Consider the following 15,930-nt stretch of genomic DNA (forward strand, 5'->3'; position numbering starts at 1 on the left):
TGCATCAGTCCAAATATGTACATCAGACGCAGATACAAACAAAAGCTACATGAAGTGGGTGCATGTAAATACAGTGTACAAATGGGGTGTGTGTCAGATGTGCTCTACACAAATAGTCAATCGATGCAGTGGAAATCAGCATGTCATCAGAAGTATGATAAATACCAGAAAACTGAAGGGTACCTGAATGCCTGCGACGGACAACTGTGCCTCCCTGCGCAGGACCATGCCCTCGAGTGTGGCCACCAGCCCAACCACCTCCTCTATGTACCCTCGCGATGGCTGCAAAAATGAGCTCATAATCATCAGTAAACAGAAGAGTGTCTAAACATCTGAATGATGAATGACAAAAGTGGAGCATACCGGCGGTGAGTCCGGATCAATGGCGTATCGATCACTGGGCATCGGAGGCTCTAGTGGAATCGGAATCGGAGAGCTAGTTCCATACTGCCACGCCATCAACTCAGTAGGCATATCTGGCCATCCGAGATGAGGATGAATCGACGGAGTCGGAGGAAACGGTCTACTCCCACCTCTAGATGTGCCAGCCCTGCTAGAAGAAGGGATGTCTGTAGCTCGAGCCTGAGCCTGGTCCGAGGATGACATACCGGCAGGTCTCATCATCGGGATACGAGCTTCTGTCAAAGGAGGCATCAAATATATGTGACGATATGTGGCGTAGTCCCCCTCCGCAACATATAGCAAAGCATCGCTGCCCAGCATGGCACCGACTACCTCTGAGAAAGAGAGCCTGTCGGCAGTCCGCATACTAGCTGGAGGTACCGCGGGAACATCCTGAGAAAGATACCCCCGTACCTGGCGCAGAAAGCGCTCCCCCAGGAACCAGACTCTGCCAACTGGCCCTTCGAGCAGGACCCTATACCGGGAGATGCCTGACGCTCCGGTATACTGAAGTAGGAGATCATCACCCAAGGGTGCCCAAGGCTGCCAAGTAATCTGCGGATGATAAATGCATAAACCAATCAGAAATCAAGAATATACAGAGCAAGTCAAAGATGAAAATGAAAAGAAATGAAAGTTCTGAAGTACCTCTGAGTGTCGCACAGTGTCGAAGTACTGTCGCAAGCGAACCAGGGTCTCTCGAGGCCTCGCCCGGTGCGGGCCCTCAAATATCAATGAATATGGGGTCACGGGAATCCCCACCACCTCCAGCTCTGGGGCTAACGATGGGAAGTATACATAAGCCCATAGCTGAGAAAAGTAGTGCAGAATATAAGTACGAAATGCTGAGAGCAAAATGCAGACTGTAAAAGTGCGCTGTGTGTGCAATGTACAAGTAATGAAGAGCAGAAATGTAAATCGAGGGGACAGAAAATACCTCCCAAGCTCTCCAGTAGCCACCAAGCAAATCGCCCCGCCCGCGGGAGGTCGCGCTCATGTAAAAGTAGAGGGTAGCCAGCCCAGTGCCACCCCAATCATATCTACTGACCTGTGATAGGTCAACCAGAGCGCTCAACAGGTATAGCCCAATGGTGTTCCCTCTGTCGGCGAACAAGGTAGTCCCGAAGAGGAACATCAGGAAACCACGGGCATACTGCTCTGTCTCCTCGGGAGTCTCGGGCACCATCTCAGCCCGCCGAAAATGGGAAGAGAACCAAGTGTATCTGACTCTCCCTGAAACCCTATCAACAGGTGGGCGAGCCCCCAACAAATACATCCAGGCGGCCTCCCACTCGCCCATATCCTCATCATAGGGGATGGGCCAACCTCCGACATCAAGGCCGGTCAATACAGCAAAGTCAAAAGGGGTCATGGTCATGTCCCCGGTAGTAGAGAAATGAAAGGAATTGGTGGTGTCCCACCATCTCTCTACCAGAGCTGCCATCAAGGTCCTCCTGGCAGGACAGCGTGACAACCCGACACAGAAGGGGCCAAACCCCGCCAAGTCTACTAAGTCTCTGACGCCCTCCGGGAGCTCAGCATACCAATCCCGCGCCATGGTGGAACCATATCCTCGCACACTGCGGGAACCACCCTGCATTCAGAATGAATATATGTGTCAATAATGAAATAAATGGGCTGTATACCAATGATAATGAAATGGGCTGTGTGCCAATAAGATGAAATGGGCTGTGTGCCGATGAAGTAAAATAAGCTACATGCAAATTCTATCTACCTGGGCTGCGTGTTCAGAAAATTTTGAATTTTGGGCTGCGTGTTCAATTTTCAGTTATTTGTGGGCTGCGTGTTCACTATCTACCTGGGCTGCGTGTTCAGAAAAATTTGAAATTTGGGCTGCGTGTTCAACTTTCAGTTAATTTGTGGGCTGCGTGTTCACTATCTACCTGGGCTGCGTGTTCAGAGAAAATTTGAAATTTGGGCTGCGTGTTCAACTTTCAGTTAATTTGTGGGCTGCGTGTTCACTATCTACCTGGGCTGCGTGTTCAGAGAATTTTGAATTTTGGGCTGCGTGTTCAACTTTCAGTTAACTTGTGGGCTGCGTGTTCACTATCTACCTGGGCTGCGTGTTCAGAAAAATTTGAATTTTGGGCTGCGTGTTCAATTTTCAGTAATTTGTGGGCTGCGTGTTCACTATCTACCTGGGCTGCGTGTTCAGAGAATTTTGAATTTTGGGCTGCGTGTTCAACTTTCAGTTAACTTGTGGGCTGCGTGTTCACTATCTACCTGGGCTGCGTGTTCAGAAAATTTTGAATTTTGGGCTGCGTGTTCAATTTTCAGTTATTTGTGGGCTGCGTGTTCACTATCTACCTGGGCTGCGTGTTCAGAAAAATTTGAAATTTGGGCTGCGTGTTCAACTTTCAGTTAATTTGTGGGCTGCGTGTTCACTATCTACCTGGGCTGCGTGTTCAGAAAATTTGAAATTTGGGCTGCGTGTTCAACTTTCAGTTAAACTGTGGGCTGCGTGTTCACTATCTATCTGGGCTGCGTGTTCAGAAAATTTAAAATGTGGGCTGTGTGTTCACTTTCGAATTCGGGCTGTGTGTTCGACAAATCAGTGTTTGAGCTGTGTGTTCTAATGTGGGCTGTGTGTTCGCAATTAATTAATGAACCGAGTGTTCAGAAATTTGAATGTTGAAACTACATGTTCAAAGATGTAAGGAAAGTACTATGTCACAAGCTAAATGTTTAAGCATGGCGGGGGTGCGAAATGTAAAATACAGAAGATGAGGTAAATACCTCTCGGGCCTCGTGAGAGAGATGCTGCTCCGGCTCTCTGAGAAGCAGATCCGTGGGTGCTCTCTCGTCAAAACTGGTAAAATGACGGAAAACGGCACGAGGGAGGACGTGCGCTGCCGGACGGTACCTCTCGGGCATGAAAGGTCGGGTCCTCGGAGGTAGAGTCATGGGATCGAAGTCATCTCCGGCACCTGGAAAACCACCACCATGGGAAGAAGTACCCGCCATTTTCAGGAATCTGCAAAAGGGAAGCAAAAATGAGCAAAATGAGCAAAATTGAAAAAAGTCAACAAAAGTCAACTCTCGGGAAATAAAAAAGTCAACAAAAGTCAACTCCCGAGAAAATATTCTAAATACTAAGATGAACTTACCTCAAGTGGTGAAAATGCAAAAAGAAGCTCCCAAGCCGGAATTTAATCGCTCCAAAGTGTTTAAAACTAAGTGTTTTTACGAAAACAATTTGCGCGAGGCGTTGGAAAACGCGCGTAAAACTCAAAACTGGAGAGAAAAGTGTTGAAAGAGGCAAGAAATGAAGTGAGGTTCGGCTGCCATTTATAGGCCTCAAGCCTTGGGTGAAAAGGCATGCAAAAAGGAGGGGAAAAGACCAAAATGCCCCTGGGAAAAGGGCATGGCCGGCCGGCCTCTAATTCTAGCTGGCCAGGCATCTGCTTTTTGCAGAAATGGCCGGCCAGCCATTAGCTTTTGTGGAAACCGGTTGGACACCCCCCCTTGGGAAGATAAGTGGCCGGCCATGCTCCCCACATGCTCACCTAGCTCTCTGCAAATTTTGAGGAAGATCGGAGTTCCCGGGACCTGAAAAAGTTCAAGAAAAGTACACTTCCGGTCGCGAAATTGCTCCGTCGGGACTTCGGTTTCAAGTTCTGACATGTGTCTCATCATCATTCATCAAAATCAAAGTGTATCCTTTTTGAATGAGTTGTAACCTTTCAAAGAAGCAAATCGGAGGCCGTGATCGAGTTACCTTCGCCGAAACACGCGTTTCCGTACTCGTTGTTTCACGACGAATGAACACCCTGATTTATACTCGTTTTGTACTTTCATGAACATATCTTGCATTCTCATGGGCATACTCACATTGTCATGTACATTTCTTGTTATTTGTATACCTCTGTGTTTGAGCATGCGTTGTCGCGCATGTTCCACTCTTGCATTGCGATGCATACACTCACCGACGCCGCGTCTGTCGAAACTTTCGGAATCGAAATATTTGTTGTTAGCATATTGTACTTGTTGCAATTTCTCTCTTTTGCAGGCACGATATTGTATGTACGGTTCAATTGAGGCTGGCGCGACCAGACGAATCATGCAGGTATCGTATCTTCTCCGTGTGAGACATGGCGGAGATTGAATAATCCTCCGCATTCTTAACTGCATGAAATGTAGTTGTTGCTTTGCATTCTTGCTTAAAACTGTTGCATCTATTTGCGAATACTTGCTTCATTACAGCTTGCTGCATTTGCATAATCATTGGGTTACCTTCGGCTTCTTGCATATCATTTGCATTTTGCCCCCTGCCTGCGGGCACATCTCTGTCTATCTTGTATGTTTGTTTGAGTCTTCGGCCTTGTCAAAAATAGGTCGTCTCGGGGCTTTGACATTCACTCCCGTCACTTGTGACTTCCGAGTTCTGTCAAAGAGGGGCAACTGTAGACACCCCATTTTTGACCGACCTTAAGACTCAGACATCACCGATTGAGCGCTTGGTAATGTTGCATAATGTGCTCGTTCAGAAGTTTCAGAGTCACGGCCGTAAGCCCTACCTCCGGACTTCCGAACCCTTTTCTGTGCCTTGTCTCGGTTTGCGAACCAGACTCGGTTTTCTCTGTTTCTTTTCCTGAAGGGAGGGAGGGGTCTCGTAGACCATTTCTCAATGTCCGTAGGCTACATTTGGTGGCCGTAGGCCATTTTGCCCATTTCGGAGTCCGGTTCCCGGTTTTCGGAGCCGTCAGGCCGTGTGCCTCGGTTCGGGACCGCTTAACCATCTCCTATTGCTCTGATTTTTGGCATACATCTTATTTTCTCCCTTTTGAGGGACACTGGGGGCTGAGAAACCCACTTCGAGGTCGAATACCATTTTCGGTGCTTAACAGCCCATTTTCGGGACCCCGAACTGCGTGTTTTGGCCCCGGAACGTTCGTTTTGCAACGGTTTTCGTTCATTTTTGGCAGGTACCTCTGTTTTATCACAAGGAAGGTCACTGAAGGGTGGGAGGCCAGCAATTGTTGCAGCAACCAGTTATCTCTCCTCCGGGGCCTCCCGGCGCCCGTTTTTGCAACTTCCGGGCTAATGTTGAATACCTTAGGGGTAGTGTTGCCAACTTTCAACCACATATCTGTGATCTACACATCTGGGAGGCCACTAAAAGTTGGTGGCCGGCCATTAAAGTCACCTGACCCTTTTGACCCCTTTCTTCCGGGCTAATGTTGAACCCCTTGGACCTTTTTTCTTGAACTTTGAACCACATATCTGTGATGTACACACCTGAGAGGCCCCTAAAAGTTCATGGCCGGCCAGTAAGTCAACTTGACCCTTTTGACCCCCTCTTTCCGAGCCATTGTTGAACCCCTTGGGTCCACTTTCTTGGAATTTCAATTACATGGTTGTGTTGTACACACATAGGGCTACCTCTCCAATATCTTGCCGGCCAGAAAATCTTCTTGACCCTTTTGACCCCTAGCCGGCCGGCTAGGGGGTGTGGCCGGCCGGCCACCTCCAGCAAAAGTGTGAGGCCGGCCAGTTTCCTTGCACTGTACCCTTTCCAGCTGTGGGGCAATATCCCCTAGATATTTTCTGTATCCGGGGGATATTTTGGGAGAGAGTTATGCTCTCCAATTCACCCCCCTTTTACACCCCTTTCTTGACCTTATAGCCAGCTGAGGGTCTTCTTCTTGAGGGTTAGAAAAATTCCTCTCCAAGCACAAACCCTAAACTCCATTGTCATCCTTCTCAATTCTCCAAAAAACCCTAACTTCTTAACCTTCATTCCTTCTACACCACCAAGCTCTACCACCACCATCTCATTTCCAGCAGCAAGGGAGGATTCTTGAAGGCTAAAGAAGCTGCAAATCAACCCAAGAAGCAACAAAATCTCGAATCTTCAAGGGTAAGTTACACTTTTACCCTTTTGACCCTTTATCTTGTTCCATTTCTAAGCCCCTCTTTCTTTTTGTTTCAAGCTCCGGCCCTAACTGAAAAGGGCCATATTTTGGGCTCATCTTCACTTCTCATTGAGGGCTCAACCCTGTTTGAGCCCTCCATAATACACTTGCTTCATTGACCATCTTGTATGTCATAGATTTGCATGCTATTTTTGACCCATGAGCAATTTATTTTCGAGCATGTTGTAAACTGATATAGGGCTTATTTTGAGCCCCTCTTCAACATTGGAGAAGGGCTCAACATTGTTTGGTGTCTCCATGTATCACTTGTAGTTCAATCCCTTATTTGGTCCCATTTTTGCATAAGTTGATAGCCCTCTTGGCTTCTGTTTTTGGACCTTGGTCCGAACTGAAAGTGGCCTTGTTTTGGCCTATACTTCATGTTTCATTCACACTTTTTTCCTGTTTGGTGATTATTTTATATACTTCATGTTATAGCACCTTTTGGGCCTTGTTTTGCATTCCATTTTTAGCATATTTGTATACTGATTTTGAGGCTGCCATATACTGTAAATGTTCATATTGTTGGTCCATCTTCAGTGTTGTAGAAGGAAATTTTTCAGTTTGGGTTTATCTTATACCACTTGGTTCATTACCCCTATCTTGGCCCTTATTCTTGTATGCTATTTTTGCCATACCTATATTTGCTGTTTGGCCATGTCTATAACTGGAAAAGTGGTTATCTTGGGGCTGTCTAGCTTCTGTCTTTGCATTGCATGTCCATGTTGTGCATATTTAGCATGGCTATAGGCCATTTCGGGTGCCTAATGTTGCATTTCGGGACATTTCCTTGCATTTCATATCATTTCGCTTCATTTCGGGACTGTTTTCCCCATTTTTTGTTGCTGAAATTCCATTAGCATGCTTGCATATCATTTTTGCCATGTTTCATCGCATTCCATCATCGCCTCGGTTTGCGTGCCCGTGTGCACGCATTTCGAGGCACTCCATTTTTATCCGACGGCATCCGATGTGAGTGTGGCTGAGGCTCACTCATGTTGGTATAAGCCCATTTGTCATTTTCATGTCATTTTAGCGTCGCCTCGGTTTGCGTGCCCGTGTGCACGCATTTCGAGGCACTCCATTTTTATCCGACGGCATCCGATGTGAGTGTGGCTGAGGCTCACTCATGTTGGTATAAGCCCATTTGTCATTTTCATGTCATTTTAGTGTCGCCTCGGTTTGCGTGCCCGTGTGCACGCATTTCGAGGCACTCCATTTTTATCCGACGGCATCCGATGTGAGTGTGGCTGAGGCTCACTCATGTTGGTATAAGCCCATTTGTCATTTTCATGTCATTTTAGCATCGCCTCGGTTTGCGTGCCCGTGTGCACGCATTTCGAGGCACTCCATTTTTATCCGACGGCATCCGATGTGAGTGTGGCTGAGGCTCACTCATGATTGGTATAAGCCCATTTGTCATTTCCATCTCATTTTCATTGTATCTGTCATCGCCTCGGTTTGCGTGCCCGTGTGCACGTACTTCGAGGCATGTCATTTTCATTGTATCTGTCATCGCCTCGGTTCGCGTGCCCGTGTGCACGTACTTCGAGGCATGTCATTTTCATTGTATCTGTCATCGCCTCGGTTTGCGTGCCCGTGTGCACGTACTTCGAGGCATATCATTTTCATTGTATCTGTCATCGCCTCGGTTTGCGTGCCAGTGTGCACGTACTTCGAGGCATGTCATTTTCATTGTATCTGTCATCGCCTCGGTTTGCGTGCCCGTATGCACGTACTTCGAGGCATCTCATTTTCATTGTATCTGTCATCGCCTCGGTTTGCGTGCCCGTGTGCACGTACTTCGAGGCATCTCATTTTCATTACATTCCGTCATTTTCTCGATTTGCGTGCCCGAGTGCACGTTTTTCGAGGCCTATCATTCCATAGCATTATGTATGTTAGGATTGTATATTAGTTGCATTTCATGCATATCATGCATATTGCATCATGTCCGGAATAGGAATTAGCCCGGGCATGGGAAACGAGGTGCATTTCGTACTCCGAGTGACGGAATGTGTCTCAATTCCCCAGTCACCGACACTCCGGATTACCCATGATGGAGTTAGGTTTTAGCTGTAGTTTCATGTGCATTCATCCTGTATTGAGTTGTGCATTTCGATTCCTCGGCCATCATGCCTCGGTATGCGTGATTGGTGGCACGAGGATCGAGACATGCATATATCTGTGCAGATACATTGCTATGCCCCTTTCCTGCTCTCTGTTGCAGCAAAACGAAGAATCAACAATTTTTCTGGGCTCAGCACGCATTTCAAGAATAGGTGTAAACAGAGGCTAATTGGGGCATTCCGGTGGATTTCCGCGCAAGACAACACGGGCATGCATCATCCATCAGAAGCAAGACAGTCCCTGGCTCGCAAGCCAGTTTCATCTGCTTTCTTAGTTAATTCATTAATTAATTAGAAATCTATAATATTCTTTTATTCGGGACTGTAATATTTAGACTGTATTATTTATTCGGACCCTCCGAGTGAGGGCGCAACTGTAATAAGTGTGGGTGAGTGTGATGCATGTCTTCCAATCCCACGTCTTTCTCCCTTTTTATTTATCCGCTTTTGTTGGTTAGATTAGGGCATGTTTAAATTAGCATACAGTATGATAGCATGTTTGCATTCATCCATCTGTTTTGCATGCATCGGGCTCGGCGCATCATACCAACTGCATTGTATTTTCAATTCCAAGTTGAATACATGATAGTTGTAGCATTCCATACGCCATGTTTAGAATAGCCGAGCCTGCTATAGTTGCATTTTGCATGTGTTGCATTAGGCATTTCTGTATACTTAGGATTCATGCATGATTTCTAATAAGTATCTATTTTGGCTTGGAGTACCCGGTGAGTTTTATGCTTTAGCATCCTTGCATGTGTGTGAGTGAATGCCATGATAGCATACTTACCATGAGGCTATGTGCTTATCTGATATAACTGCCTGAATGCCTGTGGGTGGAGGTTGGGTTACTTAAATTGGAATAAGTCACCAAATGTTTTCAAGCCTACCTGCGGGTAGCAAACCATTTTCAAAAACAAACAAGAAGTGTTTTGTTCCAATCCAGGCGACCTGGTCTATACTTATGTACTGTGTACATCACATAGTAACCTAGGCTAATAAACCGGTTTAAGAACTCACAATGTTTTCAAAAATCGATATCATGATTAGTAGAGGCCGGTCTTTGACAGGGCGAGCGGGGGTGCTCACGAAGTGACCTTCCCCAATCGTACCCAAGTTCCCGAGCCGAAGCAGCTTTGGTGATGACGGACACGTGGCCTTTTGGCACCGAGTCAGGGTTTCCTAAATTTCCCAAAATAAAATATTTAGGTGGCGACTCTGTATCTGGCAAAGCAGTCCATGTTTGGCACTACTTTTTCAAAAATCAGTTTTCTCAAAACGACTTGCCAGATTTGGACTCTTTGGTTCAGATTAAGAACTGTGACAAACATTGAGAGTCCGAGCTGTAGCGAGGCCCCCCCCGCGGGCTTGTTACAGCGATCAAAAGTACTTTCCCTGAGTACCATTCCCTGCCAGAGGCATCTTGGCAGTGTTCGCAATGAGTTCCTAAGAGACCAACTGCGAAGGTGGAAACTAGAGTTCGAATGGCTGATGCCTAGAACGTAAATGTTCGGGATTTCTGGGACTAAAGTCTGGTTTAAATACCCAGAGGCGTGTCCTTGGCTTGAAATCTATATGGAAGCCCCATAGGTTGAGATAGCGTGTATGCACCTCAATTCTGGATACTGAACCAACCTAGTCTGTCACCCCGTTGGAGAATAGAGAAAGTTGTGAATATGATCAGGAAGAAAGGCAACATCCAAAGTGTTCTATGTGAAGAACCCTTGTCAATATTTCAGAGCCTTTGTACTGTAAGATTGAAGGTAAGTGTTCGAAGAGCACAAGGGGAGATCCCCATCGGAGAAGAGCGGTTCACCGCCACTCACCTTATGAGGTGCTTTCTAAAGCGCCGCTATGCTTGTTTATTGCGTTCATTAAACATCATGCATTGTATTGCATTGTACCTATCAAGTTCCTTTCTCATTCATGCATGATATTGTATGTACGGTTCATTCAAAGAAGTTCCGTTTGAGATCCTTTATTTAGTGTATCAATCACACTTCATTCAGTTAGTGTATCAATCACACTTCATTTCTTTAGTGTATCGATCACACCTCATTCACCCTTTGTGTATCTATCACACTTTCTTCATTTATTTAGTGTGTCAATCACACTTCATTCATTTAGTGTATCAATCACACTTCTTTCATTTTGTGTATCTATCACATACATTCTCGTTTTGTGTATCAATCACACTTCACTTCATTCACTTAGTGTATCAATCACACTTCATTCACTTTCACTTTTGTGTATCTATCACACACATTCTCATTTTGTGTATCTACCATGCACATATTCATTTTGTGTATCTATCACATACATTCTCGTTTTGTGTATCAATCACACTTCACTTCATTCACTTAGTGTATTAATCACACTTCATTCACTTTTGTGTATCTATCACACACATTCTCATTTTGTGTATCTACCATGCACATATTCATTTTGTGTATCTATCACATACATTCTCGTTTTGTGTATCAATCACACTTCACTTCATTCACTTAGTGTATTAATCACACTTCATTCACTTTTGTGTATCTATCACACACATTCTCATTTTGTGTATCTACCATGCACATATTCACTTTAGCGTATCTATCATATACATTCTCGTTTAGTGTATCAATCACACTTCATTCATTTAGTGTATCAATCACACTTCATTCATTTAGTGTATCAATCACACTTCATTCATTTAGTATATCAATCATACTCTATTCACATAGTGCATCTATCACACTTTGTGTTCATTTTTAGTATATCTATCATACTCTGTTCACTAAGTGCATCTATCACACTTCGTGTTCACATTTAGTGTATCAATCACACTTCATTCATTTAGTGTATCAATCACACTTTGTTCACATAGTGCATCTATCACACTTTGTGTTAACCTTTTGTGTATCCATCACACTTGTTCACTAAGTGCATCTATTACACTTTGTGTTAACCTTTTGTGTATCCATCACACTTGTTCACTAAGTGCATCTATCACACTTTGTGTTAACCTTTTGTGTATCCATCACACTTTGTTCACTAAGTGCATCTATCACACTTCGTGTTCACCTTTTGTGTATCCATCACACTTATTCACTAAGTGCATCTATCACACTTTGTGTTCTCCTTTTGTGTATCCATCACACTTGTTCACTAAGTGCATCTATCACACTTTGTGTTCGTTTTTTAGTGTATCAACCACACTCTGTTCACTTAGTGCATCTATCACACTTTGTGTTCGCTTTTAGTGTATCCATCACACCTGTTCACATAGTGCATCTATCACACTTTGTGTTCACCTTCAGTGGATCAATCACACTCTGTTCACATAGTGCATCTATCACACTTTGTGTTTACCTTCAGTGCATCAATCACACTCTGTTCACATAGTGTATCTATCACACTTTGTGTTTACCTTCAGTGTATCAATCACACTCGGTTCACATAGTGCATCTATCACACTTTGTGTTCACCTTCAGTGTATCAATCACACTTTATTTATATAGTGTATCCAGCACACTCTCTTCACTTTTGTGTATCTATCACACATGCTCGCTAAGATTGCATCATAATTGCATGAAATGTAGTTTGATTTGCCTTCCTGCTTAAAACTGTCGCATTTATTGTGAATATTTGCTTCGTTACAGCTTTATTTACATTATCCTTACTGCATGAAATGTAGTTAGATTTGTATATGCTTGCTGCTTTACATAATCATGAGTTACGTCCGGCTTTGTGCATATCATTTTGCATCTTGCCCCCTGCCTACGGGCATGCCCACGGGCACATCTTTGTTATCTTGCCTGTTTGTCTAAGTCTTCGGCCTTGTCAAAAATGGGTCGTCTCTGGGCTTTGACATTCACTCCCATCATCTTATGACTTTCGAGTTCTGTCAAAGAGAGGCAACTGTAGACACCCCATTTTTGACCGTCCTCAAGACTTGGACGTCACCGTTTGAACAATCGGTGATCCTCCTTGTTTGTGTTCATCTTGAGTTCCCGGAGGCCTCGGCTGCGCGCCTTGCCTCAGAATCTCTCAGCTCGACTGCTTTGTGTCTGGTTTTACACCAAGAGCTTGTGGATGTGTTCCTGAGGAAAGGGGGGAGCCTGTCGACCAAGTCTCCTGCTCACCGGCCGCCTTGATTTTCAATCGGCCAAATGGGATGGCCGGCCGGCCAATTTGACTGCCGGTCGGCCACTTTGATGGCCGACCGGCCAAATGTGGTTTTCAACAGATATTTCTGCAGACAGCTGGCAGCTGTCATTCCAGGCCATACCTCAGCCCATGCCTGGACATGGGTGCTCTGAGGAGCTGCAGATCGATATATCTCTATATCAATCAAGCTTCTTGAACAAAGGAGAGAGACAAGAGACACAAGGAGAGAAGAGAAGAGAGATACAACTTGGAGAAATAGGAATTTTTCTCTCTCTAAAAAATTCTCAGCTCTCTCTCCCTATCTCTTTCTCATCCAAGCTTCAAAACACCTTGGTTCTTGGCCATTTCTACATCAACTCCTAGCCTATCAATCTACACTCCATTCCAGCAACTTGAGGCTACTTTCCAGAGGTGAAGAGCTCCCAAACGTGGCCCAAAAGTTGTTGAAGCTTGGCTCTACAAGGGTGAGTCCCTTTTTCCCTCTTTCTTGTCTTGTTTTGCATGCTATCTAAGCCATACTTGAAAGCTTTTTGGGGCTCCGACCAAAACTGTAAATATTCATATTTTGACCCCCTTTTCATGTTTGATCAAGGACCTTTGGCTGTTTGAGGTCTCCTACTACCACTTGCCTCTTTATCTCTCCTTTAGGCCAATTTTTGCATAGTATTTTAGGCTTATTTGTGAGTTGTTTTGGGCTTGGTCATAAACTGTAAAATATCTTGTTTTGAGCCCCTCTTCAACTTTGTTGAAGGGCTCTCCTCTATTTGAGAATAGAAGCTACCACTTGTTTCTTTACCCCTCTTTTAGGGCCATTTTTGCATGATAGATTAGCCCTATTTGTGTTCATTTTTTAGACTTGTTATAAACTGGAAATATGCATGTTTTGGGACTGTCTTGCATCTGTCTTCATTCTTCATGATCAAATAATGCATTCTTTGTATAGCTATAAGTCATTCCGTGTGCCTTGTTTCGAGTTGAGGGTTTCATCTCATGCATCGGGTGCCATTTTTCCATGTTTTGGGGCTGTTTAGCATCATACTTCAGTGCTGAAATTTGCGTGTTCATATGCCATGTTTCATCATTTTCCATGCTTAGTTAGAGTTGCGTGTTGTATCTTAGGATCGGTCCATGCATTGGACATGTTTGTGTGCATTTCGGTTGCCTCATTTCCATCTTATTGGCCACTGATGTGAGTGTGGCTGAGGTCCACTCACATTGGTATAAGTCCATCCTGCATTGTGTATGCCATGTTTCAATGCGTTGTGCATATTATGTTGTTAGCATTGTGTGTGTCATGTAATTGCATTGCATATTCGTATGTTTGTTTGCATGCTTAGGTCGCATGTGCATCGTTGTGCATTCCCTTGCCTCTTGATCAACCATGATAGGGGTTGGGGCCCTTTGATGTGTTTTGTGCTTGCATTTCATTTGATATCAAAGTTGCACACTTGGCTTTTGGGCCATCATGCATTGAAGTACGCGATTGATGGCCCGAGGGTCGAGGGCCATGCTCCCTTGAGTCCATTGCATGATAGGGGGTGTGGCCATGCATACATTTGCCTGAAAATTCCATGCCATACACTGCTTACCCTCTGCTGCTGTCAATTGCAGGTTCTGCAGGAAGCTTTGGCCGGTCAGCTAAATATAGTGCCGACCGGCCAATAATCTGTGGCCGACAGGTTAAAAGGCGGCTGGTGATCATCCTATTAGGCTGGTGGTGTTTCTACTTGGTCGGTGGCATTCCCCAACATCCAGAGAGCATGCCCTTGGACTTTGGCAGTCCTCAGAGGAGCAGGCCAGTGAAAAACAGAGGCAGCAGTGCTATGGCAGCCAGTTTCCAGGCGAGACGAGTCAAGAATGCATCATTCACGCATCCCAAGGCGGGGTTGTCGCCACCTTCTTTTGTTATTAATTTGTTAATTAATTAGAGGGTCTGTAATAATTAATTAGCTAGGATAGTTGATTCATTATTTAGACTGTATTATTCTTTTGGACCCTCCGAGTTAGGGCAATTGTGTAATAAGTGTGCATGAGTGTGTGTATGTCTTCCAATCCCACGTCTTTCTTCCCTTTTATTTACCCGCTTATGATGGTAGACTAGGGCATATTTAAATTTGCATACCTTATGCTATGCATGCGTGCATTCATACATTTGTCTTGCATGCACCAGGCTCGGCACATCATGCTAACTGCATTGTGTTTCAATTCCAAATTGAATATGTGTTAGTTGTAGCATTTCACATGCCATGTTTAGAATAGCCGAGCCCATTTCTAGTTGCATTTCTGTATGAGTTGCATTAGCTATCTTAACATGAGCTAGGATCATGCATTGATTACTAACTAGCTTTTGTTTTGGCTCGGAGTACTAGGTAAGCATTTATGCTTTAGTATACTGTATACGTGTGAGTGTTGCCATAATAGCATGATTACCATGAGGCTAGCTGCCTATGTGATATAAATTGCTTGAGTGCCTGTGGGTGGAGGTCGAATTACCTAAATTAGCATAATGCATTAAAACTGTGAGTTTTAAGCCCACCAGATAGTGGCAAAACCATCTTTTCTAAAGACCACTTGAGGGTGGCAAAACTTGCATTTTACCCTACTTGCGAGTAGCAAACCATTTTCAAAACAAACATGCAATGTTTTGTTTCAATTTAGGCAATTTGGTCTATACTTGTTTGCTGTGCGTATAACATAGTAATTCTAGGCTAATGAATGGAATAAGAACACATAATGTTTTCAAAACTGGATATCATGGTTAGTAGAGGCCGATCTTCGGATTGGGCGAGAGGGGGTGCTCATAGCAGACCTTCCCCAATCGTACCCAAGCTCCCTAACCGAGGCAACTTTGGTGATGACGGACACGTGGCCTTTGGCACCGAGTCAGGGTTTCCTAAACTCCCCCATAAAAAATATTTAGGTGGCGACTCTGTATCTGGCAAAGCAGTTCATGTTTGGCACTTCTTTTCAAAAATTTGTTTCTCAAAACGATTTTCCAGAGTTGGACTCTTTGGTTCAGATTAAGGACCGTGACACAAATTGAGTCCGAACTGTAGCGAGGCCCGCGGGCGCATCTACAACTATTCACTATTCATCAAAAAGTCAACATCACTATTCATCATGATTCATGATTCATCCCACCGACAAATTCAGCACAGTAAAAGGCAGCCATCAACTTTAGTCACTCACCGAAAGCAGCAGACAGCTCCCGTGTGCTCCTGATGCTCCTTTCAAGTCAAGATTATTCACTCACAAGGCTAATAGTATTCACTCACAAGGCTAGCAAAAGTCTCTTTTGATTATAAAAG

At 44.6% G+C, this 15,930-nt stretch overlaps 1 long non-coding RNA gene across 1 annotated transcript; it reads right to left on the bottom strand.

Moving 5' to 3' along the window:
• Window positions 1-763: 763 nt before the first annotated feature.
• LOC145790062 (uncharacterized) lies at window positions 764-1,419 on the bottom strand. The gene is made up of 3 exons (XR_014328702.1): window positions 1,340-1,419; window positions 1,051-1,212; window positions 764-957 (listed from the first exon to the last, which is right to left on the bottom strand). It is a non-coding gene; the product is annotated as an uncharacterized LOC145790062 (long non-coding RNA).
• Window positions 1,420-15,930: the final 14,511 nt, after the last annotated feature.

Source organism: Camellia sinensis, chromosome 5 (genome assembly GCF_055761805.1).
Source record: "Camellia sinensis isolate YWXY chromosome 5, ASM5576180v1, whole genome shotgun sequence".
Taxonomy (NCBI): domain Eukaryota; kingdom Viridiplantae; phylum Streptophyta; class Magnoliopsida; order Ericales; family Theaceae; genus Camellia; species Camellia sinensis.